The sequence below is a fragment of the Eschrichtius robustus genome, chromosome 12, assembly GCF_028021215.1.
Source record: "Eschrichtius robustus isolate mEscRob2 chromosome 12, mEscRob2.pri, whole genome shotgun sequence".
Lineage (NCBI taxonomy): Eukaryota > Metazoa > Chordata > Mammalia > Artiodactyla > Eschrichtiidae > Eschrichtius > Eschrichtius robustus.
In genome coordinates this window covers 5,703,307-5,716,844 of record NC_090835.1, presented here as the reverse complement: position 1 = coordinate 5,716,844, position 13,538 = coordinate 5,703,307, and the positions used below count along the sequence as shown (strand labels likewise).

The window sequence follows — 13,538 nt, the reverse complement described above, 5'->3', positions numbered from 1 at the left end:
TGCGAATATACAAAAAACCACTGAGCTGTACACTTTAAATGGGAGAATTTTATGATATGCAAATTATATCTCAGTAAAGCTGTTAAAAAACACTAGATTAAAGAAAAAACCTATCATCTTTAAAAAGCTATAGCAGAAACAGAGTCAACATGGAAGACAGTAAATATGGTGGCGCCTTATCTTTCCAAGATTCTCAAGATAAACCCTGTGCATTAGTAGAATTAGTCCATCAACCATCACGGCTGCAATGTAACCAAAGTGAGATGAATCAAACACAAAAGGGAAAGTTTCTAAACCCAAAGAAATAAACTGTGCAAAACACACATACAAACACATACACACCACAAAATCAAAGCAACATGAGTCCCTGTGTGGGCATATATGTGTCTCAGTGTCACTCATGTCACCAGAGTTTCTCTCACTCTCCTCTTGTTACTTACAAGATAAGCCCTGGGAAGGGCAGGAACTTGATTTTTTTTTTTTTTTTTTTTCTCATGACACATAAGACCTAGCACAGCTGAAGATTTCAAAACCTTTACAGGCAGCAATAAGTATTTTAAGGTGCACCAACCACTCCCTGAACTGCACTCTAGACACCATTGTGGCCACTATAAGCTGTGATTATCCCCCATCAGCGATGGGAATGGGGGAGTCATTCTACAGAAAATCCCTCACAGGCAAACTAGGCAGTATTCAAATCTTCTATAAAGCGAGCTGAAGAACATGTTGCTAGAACTTCACAAACATACAAACGAGTGAGCAAAGCTGAACAGTACACAGATAAAGCCAGAGATTGTCAGTCTACCTCGCGTAACAGCCAAATTATCTCAGCCCTCTACAATAAGGGCTCTGTGATCTCAAATCACCACGCATTCACTTAGTGTCTGCCACGTCACAACAAGATGTGCTACTTACTAGCAGCGGGATACACAAAAGATAGTAGACTCCTTGCCTTGCGTATGTGTACACACACACACACACACACACACACACACCAACAAAACTGAATTTTAAAAATTATTGGTAAGCATGCAAATGAGTGTTGTCATTTTCAAGGCAGTCATTCTGGAATGACTTGAACCTACTTATTCCAAAGAAAACTGTCACTGATTAAAATATATTTTCAAACTCCACTTGTGGAACTGGCTTTGGAATGACAGGAAAACCCAGCTCATCATGTCACAGGCACACTTACACAGAACTGAGCCTGGCAGACAGTAAGTCCTCTACAAGTATCTAATGTATACATTTAATTACCAGTAACTGTTTAAAATATTCAAAAGAATGTACCTCAGACCATGAAGGCAACTTCTAAATCACCAGCAGTGTTCTGGGAATGAGATCATCACAGTGTTAAGTGTGTAATTTTCCAGGGTAACTATTTTGAAGACAAGCTTCAGCACCTTACTTATTTAGATGGGAGCTGTTACATTTGTTTGCTTTCAATGTCACGCTGTATTTACATTAAAGATAACAAAATACAAGGTGATATAACTGCTAAATGAATAATACAGACTGTAAACTCTACAGAAGCGCAAAAGAACAGGATATAAACATCATCACACATTGAAAGACAACAAGGCATCTTGCCAGGAATTGAGAATTTAACAGGTTACAGTACTATTCCTGCCTATAAAAAGTTTCAGGTAAAGTTTTATAAATGGAGGCTGAAGGATCTATAGAATTCATGTTGCTGGAAAGGAGCGTGGAGGGCATTCTAAAGGCGGCGGGGGGGGGGGGGGGGGGGTGGGGGGCGGGGGGAGGCGGGCACAGATTAAAAGAACCTAAACAGGGAATGGCAGGCAAACCAGGAGATAAATCAAACTGGAGCTGAGAGAGCTTAATCCCTGAGCTTTGTTTTAACAGGCCAGTGGGCGGATGAATCATTACCCAACATGAACTAAAGCAAAACAACACTATACTCCAGGAAAGGGTTCCCAAAAAAAGAGTCCTCTGTGCCACGTTGGTGTTTGTTCACATCTCTCAATCTGGCTGCCTGCTGGTTTCCATGGCTTTGGATCTACCCACTTGGAAAAACAACCCCTCCTTTGAACAATACCAAAATCGCTACCTCTGCCCTGCAATTAGACAACAAACATACATATTCCGGCCTCTAACTGAGGCCATCAACTCATCCAAAGCAGAGACTATGTATTTTGGCACATCATACCAATCAGCAGTGTCACAGTAGGTATTCCAATAAGTAATGGATTATAAGTTAACAGTGAAAAACACCTGGATATTGCCCAACGATAAACCCCCAGCAGGGCTAAAATTTAAGACCGGCGACACCACGTACTGGTGAGGACACAGAGTTCCCGGAGCCCTTAGGTGCTGCTGGTGGGAGTGTCAGATGGTACAACCACTTTGGAAAACAGTTAAGCAGTTTCTTAAAAAAGTTCAGCTTACCCAATGACCCAGCAATTCCACCCATGAGTATTTATCCAAGAGAAAGGAGCACATATGTCCACAAAAAGGCTTGTATAAAAATGTTCGGAGCCTGCACCACAAAGTGAATAGACTGAATACCACTGACCTGCACCCTAAAAACGGCTAACATAACAAATGTTATGGTATACTTTTACCACAGTAAAACAACTGTTTAGAGCATCTTTATTCATAATGGTTAAAACCTGGAAACAAGACAAATGTCCATCAACCTGAGAACAGAGAAGCAAACTGTGATACACTCATATGACAGACTATAGCAGGGCAATCCAAAAGAACAAACTACTGATCTGGGCAACAACGTGGACCAATCTCAGAAATATTATGCCGAGCACAAGAAGTGGGAATCAAATGATTCTACTGACATGAAGCCCAAGAGCAGGCAACACTAGTTTATGACGACTGAGTCACATCAGTGGTCACAGTACCGCTGGGGGATGGGGACTGCCGAGCAAGGAGGCATGAAGGAACTTTCTGTGGTGATGAAAACGTGCTATGTCTTGATCTGGGTAGTGGTTACAAAAAGTAAAAACACAGGGGGAAAATTCATGAACCCATGCCCTTAATATTTCACCGTAATTAATAATGTCTCAATGCAAACAAAAGAAAAAAGAAAACCAAACAGGTGGGACACTCCAGTCCATGACCCACATTAAGACCAAGACTGACTTTTTGTCTAGCCCTCAGCAAATACTCTGTTATCACGAAATAAGAGCTCACAATAAAAATTCCTTTGGGTTGTTGTAGGATCTATCCCAGACAGGGCAATATCTTTTAAGGTCTGACTAGAGTAGTTTAAGAAGAACATACAACTAATCCATTGATTTCCTGGGCTTTTTTTTTTTCTTAATTCACTGAATTTGTAAATTCTAAATATATATTTTATTCCTATTAGGACCCAAATGAACCATTTGACTATCTTGGGTTTTTTTAAGTTGATAAGACTGCAATAAACACTAGTTCCCAATATAACAGACAGGTACGATGGAGCAAGGCAGTCTGACTCTGATTACAGTGAATAAACCAAGTAGGAGACTCCACACTTCTACGATTCCAAAGGAAACTTTTTTCAAGTTTCCTCAACATACGTTTAAGTCCTTCACAAGACAATAAGGGAAATCATCCACTCAAAGCTTGGAACTGAAAGCAGTCACTTTTTGAGAATGGATAAAACTACTGTAAACAGTAAGTCAGCTAAGACACAGCAACCTGTAATAATAACACTTTTCATAATCTGTAATTACCTTCTTTCTTTATTTACATCTTCATTGTTTGCCTCCCACCTTCGCTGTTAAGCTCCAAAAACTCAGGGATCCTGCTGTCTATTTTGTTGACATCTACATCCCCAGCACATACAACAGTGCCTGGCATGTAACAGGTATTAAATATTTTCCCATAAATGATCAGTTCACTTCATAGACTAAAGGCAAGTGATTAGAAAACAAGATGAGGGGCTTCCCTGGTGGCGCAGTGGTTAAGAATCCACCTGCCAATGCAGGGGACACGGGTTCGAGCCCTGGTCCGGGAAGACCCCACATGCCGCAGAGCAACTAAGCCCGTGCGCCACAACTACTGAGCCCACGTGCCACAACTACTGAGCCCATGAGCCACAACTACTGAAGCCCGCGCACCTAGAGCCCGTGCTCCACTACAAGAGGGGCCACCGCAATGAGAAGCCCACGCACCGCAACAAAGAGTAGCCCCAGCTCATTGCAACTAGAGAAAGCCTGTGCGCAGCAACGGAGACCCAACACAGCCAAAAACAAACAAACAAATAAATAAATATAAAAATAAAATGATGAGATTGATGTGTCTCCCCAGTGGGCTGTCCCCCTTCTATTCAAAAAAAACAAAAAACAAAAAACAAAAAAACAAAAAACAGATGAGTAGGGGCAGTTATTTCTAAGCAACCAGCCCACTTCAAAATATTTCTCTACAGACACTGAGCCTTAAAGAGTGCCCCCCCCACCTTCACACGCCTCCTTTTCCTGGCTCTCTGTCCCCCCTCTAAGAACATTCTAAGAATTAACAAACTCCCTTGTGTTCTCAACTGACTGAGCATCCCTGGGCTAGTCACACAATTCCAGTGTCTCTTTATCTTCAATGAAAAGACAGTGGAGCGGATTCACCCATAAGCAGACACCACGGTGCTTGATGCTAAGAACAGAGACGAAAGACAAAGGCCTGGCCCTCCCAGAGCTTACAGCAAGGCAGACAGGTGAGTACAAATGCTCTGACAGAAGCACACATGGCACGCCATGCAAACACACACACAACACCTAAGCCTGCCAAGAAGGTAGGGGTGAAGAGGGTCACTTTCCAGAAGAAGCCTCTGCCCGTGAGGGAGAGGCTAACAGGAGTCATGAGAAAGAACAGGTGGAATTTCAGGAAGAGGCCACGGCTCACCGGAAGGAAGGAGTCGCGTGTGTCTGGACCACAGGTGCGGGTGAAGGAGCGATGGGCGACATGACGTGGGCGATGGAGTAGCGGAGGATGAGGCCGGAGGGGTACGTGAGGAATGACACTCCCGTGACATTACAGACCAAGGCCCAGAGGGAACGTGATGAGAGGTGGGGTCAGTGATGCGGTTATTTTAGTGATAATGAAGAAAACCCATGGAGACCGGACTAAGAGAAGAGTTCCTAGGACCTCTTCAACTTCTTATTCTAGTCTTTGTTCCTAGGTGACCATTCTTATTCTCTATCCCAAATTACTATCTCCGGCAGCGGCCACTTCTCTGAGCTCTAGACCCATATACTCAACTTTCTAATACTTATCTCTCCTTTGAAATTTCAAAGATCCTTCAAACTCAACATACCCGAAACTAAACTCATGAAACTCACAATCTCACCACAGAAGCCAGTCTTCTCCCCGTGTTTCCCGCCTCTGCAAATGGCAGCACCATCCCTCCACGCGGACAAGCCGGAAGCTGGGGAAGCAGCCTCACTGCCCTCTCCGTCATCCGCCTCTTCCCCTGCTCCCATCCAGAGCCACGCCCTTCCGTCTTCTCTCCAAACGTCTCTAAGACCTACCCCCTTCTCCTTCTTCACTACCACCGCCGTGACTTGGGTTTCCGCCACCTCTTGCCCAAAGCCCCGCACAGTCACGTCCTCTCCTATTTCTCCTCTTTCCTTCCAATCTGTTCTCAAGCTAAGAACACATGTTTATCAGCCTGCCTCCCTCTTATATACCCTCCTACCCACCCGCAGGAGCACATAAAGCCCCTGTTGACGCGGCACACAGCACCTCGTTCACGATGGAGTGGGGATCCGATAAGCCTTTGAGCCAAGGGATGTAAGAATTTTAAGAATTTGGAAGGAGTCAGCACCACAGGCAGAGACTCAACTAAGGACTAAAAAGTGTCCACTGAACGTGCCACGAGGGTATCATTTAGTGACCTTGTCCAAAGCAATTTCAATGGAGTCGTGGGAACAGAAATCAGATCACAGTGGAATGAGGAGCGAATGGACAGAAGGTAAACAGAGAACACTGACCTTCTTCCGATAACCTGGATGGCAAGGAAAAGAGATCTAATAGGTAAAAAGGGAACGCAAGGTTTAGGGATGGGTTAGTTTTTGTTTTAAAGTTGGGAGAGACTTGTGCGTAGTAAGCACATGATGAAGAGAAAGACCCAAGAGAGGAAGAAAGGAAATCAGAAAAGAAACCAATCACTGCTAAGTCCCTGAGGCCACAGGGTAGGGACCTGTGAGCAGAAATGGAAGAACCAGCCTTTCACTGAGCCGAGGGGAAAGGAGAGAAGGATGGAGTCAGATTCTGAACAGCCTGCAGGCAGGAAATCCACGGAGATGTGGGGGTTCCACTATTCTCTCCTTAAATGGTACATAAGGATCCTTCCAACTCTACAAGAAGGCTCTCTCTCATTCTCTCTCTCTGTCAAACAAAATATAAAACCATGTATGGTATACACATGTGTGTATGTGTGTGTATTTTATATATTTATATATATAGAATATGTAAAAGTATATTTTTATATATATATACATTATATATATTTTTTTATGTGTTATATTTATTATTGGACACTAAGAGCAATATTTGATGTCTGCTGTTAGTCCTGGAATTCTACTTCACTCTACCGTTTCCCTCTCTGTATTGAAATAAAGCCTCTAACAGAAAAAGGGCTCCATCATCATCTCCAGAAATTGGTGGTAATTGTTCCCAATTGGGAATTCAGTGGGGCCGTGTTACAAAACTTTACATAGGTTTCACACCGAGAATGACTACTATTTTCCATCCCTTTTACCCTCCACTCAATAGAACTTCAAGCCTGGTACTATAGCTGCTATTACATATTTCTTTAAAAAGCTACCCAAATCACTCTCCTGGGTGATTTTAAGCACTGGCAAAGAGGTCAGAGCTTTTCAGCAAGGAAATAAAACACGGGTTCTCTGTGGGGTCAGCCAATAGTTTATCAGTTGCTCATCAAAAAAACAATAGTTGAAAAGGACACGCATAGTAAGAAAGGGAGAAAATGGGTACAGGAAGGAGGAAGCTGCCGACAATGAAATAAAATTTTAAATTAATCCCTTGTCACTTTAATAGGGCTGCCACATCATGGAAGATGTGTTTGTTTTCAAAGGGGGGGAAACATGCAGAAATCTGCACTCATCACTCCCTCGACTGTTAACAGGGAAACGGCACAGGCTCTGTCCAGCAGAAGGTGAGCGAGTGTGAACACCGTGCGAAACTGCTCGGCGGAAAGCATCTGCATCAAACCATTAAATTCGGGAATTCACTCTATTAAAATCTAATCATTAGCCAAGAAGCATTAACAGGCAACTCTTTTCACGCAAAACAGGTATAAAATAAATACCAAGAGCGATACATACGGATGATCCTTCATTCATCATTTTAGATGGTGCATAAGGCCGACTATTGTTTCAGCTCTTTGTTGCTCTCCAGCAGCCACCTCTATACAATGTAGAGTATTGTTTGAGTACTGGAACAAACAACTTTAGCTTTTTCTGTATATCTAAAAGTCCCTGGATTACCCTCCAAAGAAACCTGGCGCTGAGACAAAGTTGACTTGTAACAAGCCTCAGCCTTTAAGCAAATTGCTCATTAATGCACAACTAAAGTTTCTGTTCAGACCCTAATTAACCTATGTATCTCCAGAAGTGTCCCCCCACCCACCCCCAGCTCTGCGCTCTCCGAAACTGGGCAGAATTTTTTTTTTTTTGAATTTTATTTTATTTATTTTTTTTATACAGCAGGTTGTTATTAGTTATCCATTTTATACACATCAGTGTATACATGTCAATCCCAATCTCCCAATTCATCCCACCCCCTCACCCCCCCGCCACTTTCCCCCCTTGGTGTCCATACGTTTGTTCTCTACATCTGTGCTGGGCAGAATTTTTCTAACACACAATTTTCCATTACACATGGATGCTGGTGGGCTTTAACAGTGGTGAAGACTGTGACCAAAATACTGACTGAAAAAAAAGTTCAGACCAAAGCAACACCACGTCTGTTAACAGGGGAGCAGCCGGTGAGTGAAAAGGGAGGCTGGGACATCTGCGAAAGTTCCAGGGTGAAGCCGCCCCTGGCCCCGCCCCCAACCCGAGAAGGAGGCTTCATATGGAGAAGACAACCTCTTAGGACATGGCCACTACTTTAAAAGATCTCATAAACAAGACACAGAGAAGACTTACAGGACAATTCCAATTATATAGGGCTTTAAAAAAAAACCAAAAATACAAAAAAAACCCACCAGACAAAATTAAGCTAATTTGTCTAGAATGGCACACATAGGTAGTAAACGTATAAAGAAAAGCAAGTTACAACTGCGACGCCCTCTTGGGGTCGGGAGGAATTCTGACTGGGAGAGAATACTTGAAGGAGGCGATTGAATACTTCTTCACCTGGTGATGATTACAAGGTTGATTATTTTTTAACTATAAATTACACATATGTTTTATGTACTTTTATGTCTATATGATATGTTTCATAATAAAAAATGTTAAGAGACAGAGACACACAGAGAGAGACAGACACACACAGACAGAGAAAGATCAACCCAAGACCTAACACATTCCTTAGCAGAGCAGAGGCATTCCATACATGTTTAAGAGAATGGATACTGGGTTACAAAAGCACAGTACTGAGTCTTCTCCAATCACGTACTAAATATTTTTCAGTTTGTTATGTTTACAGACTTCTTTGCAAACAGATGGGTGAAATGTTAAGAGTTCAGAAAAGATCATATAAATAGCCACAAATTAAAGACAACTTTCAGAATGGATTTTCTATTTTATTTAGCATAAATAAACATTCTTTCAACTAGCAGTGATTCACATTGTTAGGATTAAAACATACCCTGTATACAATACCATGAAATTAAAACAATCCACAGAATTCTAAGAAAGAGAATGCAGAAAAGGCAAGATAAGAAAGCAAACTGGCAATAATCCCTTAGAACTTAGTAGAACATGTAACATTCAGGAAGGCAGAGAGAAAGAAAGCAAAAGAGAGAAAACAAAAATTTCAGACTCTGCTTTTAAAATAAAGTGGTTGAAGTTTTTTTGGGGCCGGGACGGGGGGTGGGGGTGGGGGGCGCTGATATATGAGTTCATTAAAAAATAAAAGGGAGGGGGCTATTTTGTAAGACAAACTGACACTGCTGAGCAAGGCTGGAGCTCAGCTCCAAGGAGCCCAGTATATACATAGATACCACTAAATATAAACAGTCACGGAATAAACGTGCAGATACAGAGAGATAAAACAGATACAGTCAGAAACAATCCCTGGTAAGACTGATTTTATATCTTTGTGTACATGCAGAAGTGCTAAATCTGGATCTAATTTCTTCACGACAAAACCCAGTTTTCTGCAACATCCTCACAATAAAGCAGAACCAAACTATTAAGGAGAGGTATTGAATCTTCTCATATGCAGAGGGGGAATTTCTTCATATCTTACGGTGTGTTTTTAACATACTCTTCCTTCACAGCAACGAATCCAAACACCCTAGGAATTGAAGGCCCTGCGGACGATAGGGAAGTAAGGAGGAAGGAAGGAAGAGAAATCCGCCTTCCAAAACAAAGCTGGTGTAGGTTCCAAGAAACAGCCAAGTTAAAATAATCCTTCCAGAAAAGGGTAGAGAAACAAGGGAGGGGAGCCGGAAGGAAGGAGAGGATAATCACACCTTCCCTCCCAAACTGTAGATAGAAGGAATACAAACTGGCCAGGTCCTCGCAGGAGAGCTCTTGGGTTCACCTGGGCTTGTTTTATTAACCAAGCTCCTCCCAACCTCTCCTCCTCTCACCCCCTCCCCCTCTCTCTCCATCTCTCCTTCCCCCCTTCCCCCTCACTCCCGACCCTCTCCTACAAATTAAAAGCTACAGTAAAATGAATTTCCACAGCAAAACAGCTGCAGATATTCTACCCCACCCCTGGGTGAAGAGCTGGTCACTTGGTGCTCGGGGCTGGGGACAGAATACAGCCAGTACAAAACGGCTCTGCTCTGTGCCCTTTTCAACTCACTAGTACCCGACACTCCTAAGTTTCCTGATGCCTCTGAGCTCATTAGACAAAGAACAATGAAACCAGGACTCCATTAAACTGCTGCTGGTTAAACTGGCAGAAAACAAAAGAAATCCGTCAGCCAGGCATGGGCCTTGCTCACATCCCTAGCAGGGTCTCACTCGACTCAACCACCCTTGTTGTGTACATTTTCCTTTCAATTCCAGAAAATTAATTTATATGTAGCCTGTGATGAAACAAGTGATAATTAAGTTCTGAAACAATGAACAGCTCTAAAAGTCCAGGAACTTGTAACGCTCTTCTCTTAAGCTTTCAGAAGATCTGAAGATACTATCTATTCTTCCTTTCTCCCAATATAAATCATACCATTAAATTAAAAGGGGAGAATTCTTCTACCAAATTACACCTTAATGGCTCTTAACCCATAATTAAAGTATCACTAACAGCAGCTTAAAGCCACAGCCAACCATGAGTACATTTATTAGGACCTAAGTTTTCAGCACTAAGTAATTATGTAAATAGAACCATCAGCCATCTTGAGAAAAGTCCATGGTCGAACCAGCTCCCTGGTCCCTTGAGGAAACTCTCTGTGACTGGCATCTACGCAGGGCCTCCTCCCCTGCAGTCAGAACAAAGTTAAGCAAAGCTACGTGCCAGAGGAGCAAGGAAAGCGAATTCCGACCATGCTCCTCGCCTAGAGCCCTGATCACCATCTTCCCTGACTATCACAACAGTTTGGGAACCTAGACCAACAACTGGTTTCAGAGCAAAGAAGAATCCAGGTCAGACTCAACTGTGCATCGTGATCCAAGATGCTGTCCCTGTGCTGCGGGCTGTGAAGGTCCCCGGGACACAGCGTGGCCCCTAACATCAAGGAGGTGATGATTAATTAAGGAGGCAAGACATCAAATAATTTTGGAGAGGTGGTATGGTATAGAAGAATCACAGACTAACTGAGACCACTTTGTTCCTCAATTCAATTCTGTTACAAACTTTCTGAATAAACTTGGATGGACAATTCACCTCTCTAGGTCTCAGTTTTCTTGGCAAAAACAAGGCAAATGTATTAGCTGTATCTAAGGCCCTGGATAGCTCTGCAATAATTAGATAATTAGAGAACATGAGACAGTATAAAATTAAGTGCTAAATTATACAGTAGCGACCACAGCTGCCGACAGAGAGATTTCATTGATTTCTGAGTCCACCACTTCCTGAGAGCCACACCAGGCACTGTGCCAGGACTCAGGGATACAGCGACCAAGACAAAGCCCCGCCTTCATGAGGCTTTCGGTCTACTAGTGGCGCATTCTCAGGAGTTCAGAGGGGAAAAAATGAAGGCTCCTTTTCAAGGAGACAGAGGCAAAACTGGGATTCAAGTGGGTATAATTTGAACATACAGTAGGAAGGGTGATGAATGATGGACTGGCTAACTGTTGAGAATTTCAGTAATAAACCAGAGATTTTTGAAAAGACATATTAATACCCAAGCAGAGTTCTGCTAATTGGCTTATCACCAATGAAGGTAATTAGTTTCCATAAGTTAGCCAAATGCAGATTCTTCCTGCCCTTTGCCAATCATCTTCTCCTATCCCAACAGGTCCCCACCCCAAATCTATTTGTGGTTCATTTTTTCCCTTAATTCTCTTTTCAATTATGCTTGTGGATTTCTATGGTGAAAGTCAGGAGCAGACACCAAGCAGAGAGTCCATATCTAAGCCATCTGGAGTCTACCTTAAATGTGGGGTTTTAGGAAGACCTTGTATGCTATGAGATAATTGGCTAAAAAAGACCTATTTGTGTATAAGTTGCTAGAGAGGTTGAGGAAAGATGGTGCAGACACATGGTTTATTTTGTGGAGTAGAGCTCTAGTACAAATAAGGAAAACAGTACAACTAACCTAGAGAATAATTAACCGTCAACATCTTACCTTCTTAAAACTAAAAATTCAGACAATTATTTTGTCCCTTATTTTTAAGAGACGTGAAACATGCCTGGGCCCTAAGTGAAATCAAACACTGCCTACCAACTGTACATTCCATTTTCCAAATAACTTCCCTGGAATGCTGGTGAGCTGATAGATTTACTACGAATATTCTCAAAGTGTTGGACTTAAAAGGAACAATAACTATTCCAACTTTTCCTACCCCCCCCAAAAAAAAAATCCCATCTAAGATTTATGCCCATCTTCTAAACACCCTTTTGAGTTCAGAGCAGATGTGTGCAATGTTTACACTGAGAAAACCACTAGGACATAAACAACCCACTATAAACACCACTCAGATTTTGCTGTGCTTTTCTTCATTTCCAGTGTATTTATTTTGGTGTTAAAATAATGTTAACTTTCATAATAAGGAAAATAGCAGCAGATGTTTAAACCAAACAGACACACATCATCCCACACATCTACTCAACTTTCAGAATCAAAGTTTCTTCCTCCCAATTAAGGAGGGAGCCTAGAAGACCACTCTCGTGTATGGTACCTACTAAACAACAGATCAACCTGGACAAGCTTTCCGTAAGCTTTTCCTCACCACCTGCAGACATAAAAAATTAATGTGGTATCAATTTCCTAATAATCCCTATATTCCTCTCTCAGGCTGATTATTATGCTTTGTTTTATTTTGAAAATATCTTATTACTCAATGACAAAGACAATCCAACAGAAAGTACCTTAAAAGTTTTCAGTTTCTTGTTCACTGAAAAAAAATTCTTTTAAACTAACTGCAGTGTTAATTTCACAGGAAATACGCCTGGTGGCTTGCTGCTTAGACCACTCTAAAAGGGACTTGAGGACACAGAGGGGGCAGGAAGGGGAAGCTGGGATGAAGTGAGAGAGTGGCATGGACATATACACACTACCAAATGTAAAATAGATAGCTAGTGGGAAGCAGCTGCACAGCACAGGGAGATCAGTTCGGTGCTTTATGACACTTAGAGGGGTGGGATAGGGAGGGTGGAGGGAGGCTCGAGAGGCAGGGGATATAGGAGTATATGGATACATATAGCTGATTCACTTTGTTGTACAGCAGAAACTAACACAACATTGTAAAGCAATTATACTCCAATAAAGATGTTAAAAAAAAAAAAGTCTGCCTTTTAAATGAGTGACTTTAGAAACAGGATGATACCTAAAGCAGCAGATTCAAAGAAAGCAATTCACCAAAATTCGCATTCCTGGAACAAGTAGGATTTAAAAAAGAAAAAAAGAAAGACTACTTTAAATATGAGATTCTTATCCACAAAGTTAAATAAAAAACAATAAGAATGAGATTTTTCCTTGAAGGGGAAAGGGTAAGTTTTCGACTGCTTGGGCAACAGCGCTAAAGTTTTTACACGAGAAATACAAGTGGATCGGCTCACCCTCCCAAGTTTCTTCCATGTTTTCTTTTTCTAGAGCAATGTTCAGTTCACTATAGGCAGAGACATGGAAACTTCTCCTGCTGAATCAGAAGGGAGATGTCTCCTTGATTTGTATGTGGTTACAACAAAAAACACTTCCCCTGCCAAGCTGAATTCCCCCGGAGACGTGTCTCCGGCTACTCAGACTCAGACCATTACCACTTTTTCAAATCGCACGTAGATAA

The 13,538-nt window shown here is 42.1% G+C and overlaps 1 protein-coding gene across 2 annotated transcripts in view; it reads right to left on the bottom strand.

Annotated features, from left to right (window-relative positions):
* The window catches only part of VGLL4 (vestigial like family member 4), a 153,695-nt gene that overhangs the window by 66,171 nt on the left and 73,986 nt on the right, over positions 1-13,538 (bottom strand). The gene's annotated exons all lie outside the window — the stretch shown is intronic.